The sequence below is a fragment of the Gavialis gangeticus genome, unplaced genomic scaffold (assembly GCF_001723915.1).
Source record: "Gavialis gangeticus isolate Ggan-Ray unplaced genomic scaffold, GavGan_comp1, whole genome shotgun sequence".
Lineage (NCBI taxonomy): Eukaryota > Metazoa > Chordata > Crocodylia > Gavialidae > Gavialis > Gavialis gangeticus.
The window spans coordinates 17,743,795-17,746,060 of NW_017729002.1; positions in this window are offsets into that span (position 1 = coordinate 17,743,795).

Consider the following 2,266-nt stretch of genomic DNA (forward strand, 5'->3'; position numbering starts at 1 on the left):
GTGTGTGTGTTTGTGTGTGTGTGTGTGTGTGTGTGTGTGTGTGTGTGTGTGTGTGTGTGTGTGTGTGTGTGTGTGTGTGTGTGTGTGTGTGTTGGAACTCAACCCCAAAGGGGAGTAGGCGCAGACGTGTGTGAGAGATGGAACTCAACCCCAGAACACAGCCAGGCTCAGAGAAGTGAGAGGGCCCCAGGACCCCAAAGCTGCGGCATTGAACCTTGCTCCAGCCTGCCTGTGATTAGAAGCTGCGATTAGTAATAGGGAGAAGACAGGCCTGGTATGCTTTTCCCTCTGTGAGGCAGAGGGACCTGTGTAAAGGAAAAAGGGTCATAAGGGAGACTTCCCTAGGAGGGTATGGTGTCAGTCTGGGAAGACTCTGCGGACAGTTAGCTGAGAAAACAGCCTGGGACTGGATGGGTGATAAACCAAGGGTTGTTTCAGTTATCAGCACAAGGGGCTGTGTGTAGGAATTGGTGAAAGGTGCTTTTGGGGAGAGGGAACCCTGTGTTTCTTTTGCAGATAAAACAGACAGCTCCTCTTTCACATGCAGGCTGTAGCAAAGAGCAGAGGCGCCAGCAATGTTACTATGTTGCTAATGTAAAGGACAGCTGATGTGGACCCTGCAGCTGCTAAAATTCACTTGAGTCTCAAGGTTTAAGCTGGGGAGTTGTACTTAGGGTGTTCTTTATTCAGTTGGTATAAATTGTTCCTAGTTCCTTCATACCCTGGCTTTGACAATTAGATTATTGTTATCCTGATTTGATATTAACCTCATTCATATGTTGACTGTTTTGTAAATAATTGTGTAAATAATTAGACTGTATGTACTCCAGCATGTGGCGAAACCACAAAAAAGCACTCCACGGAGAGGTGGGCTGGGAGGTTGACTGAGGCTATTGTGGAAGAACATCTATTTTGGGGTATTTTAAAGAGTGAATTTGGGATTTTTTTTACCAGAGCTTTCGCAGTTTTTAAATAGGGAACACCAGGATTCCTGCTAGTGAGGCAAGTGGCAGGATCCAGGCAAAGGAGCCTGCTAAGGCTAGCACCCAGGACCCTGCTAGAGGTGGCTGACCTCTTCACCACTTGGGGTGAGGAGGACATGTTTTGACAGTTCAAAGCAGGCCTCCACACTGAGAGCATCTTCCCGGCAATAGCTGCCCAGATGGCAGGGCAGCGGTGCACATTGCAGTAGTGCTGCACAAAGTCCAACTGTGGAGCCACAGCCTTCTGGCAGCTGGCCCAGAAGTGCAGATGCCTCTCCTGCAGCCATGCAGTCCCCACCCACGTCTGGCAGGTGCACAGCCTTGGGGCCACATGCTGTTGCAGGTGGCAGCAGGTCATAGCCAGGCAGCAGCCCCCACTGCCAGACTGCTGCAGTGGGTAGAGGGTGCAGGGAATGCTTGGTTAGGGCTGCTTCAGTAGTCCAGCTGGCACAAGGGGCTAGTGTTCCCAACTACCAATTGGCCAGGCCCCAGAAGCTCCTGTCTATTTGTAACATATAATTACCATGGGTCCGAAGGCCCACCTCGCTGACTAATAGCCCCTATTGTATGTGGGCTAATGGATGAAAGATACGACAGAGTTCTGGGGACAACAAAGGCAACAAACAGGGTGGGAGTGTTGTGTGGGTCAAAGGGTCAAAATGTGAAAATGAGTGCTCCTGAGGGGGACATGAAGGCCTCACGCATCATGAGCATCACGCATCATGGGTAAACCCATGCATTGTACCAGCGCAGCAGGGTCCACCCACACCTGTTTATCCTAGTGTAGGAGGTCTCCAATATGGGTGACACCACCCAGGGCTAGCCTCTTTTGCAACCAATGCACCTGCACTGTTGGCACCTCTAGCTGGGGGTTCCAGAAGGGCTTGATAAGCAGGTCAGCGCCCTGGGAGTGTTGCATGGGACCTGGAGGCAGAGAACATCTCCTAGGCCCAGAGGAAGTCGTGGTAAAACTCTAGCAGCCCTTGCAGGTCCTGTAGAGCGAAGCCCTGCAGACTGAGGAGCTCCCAGTCATACCAGAGCCCTCAAAAGTGGTGGAGGAAGCTGTGCCCCAGGTTGCCCCATTCTGCATGGCTAACAACACCGTATAGCAGTTGCTGCAGGGCCTGAAGGCCGAACATCATGACCTGGCTGTGCAGAGAAACCAAGTCTTAGGCCGCCCTCCCACAAGGGGAGGCTCAAGATTTCTGCAGTGACCTAGTACTGTCCTGGCCAGAAAAACTCTGATTGATTTCACTATCCAACGCAGGCTATCAAGGGCTTAC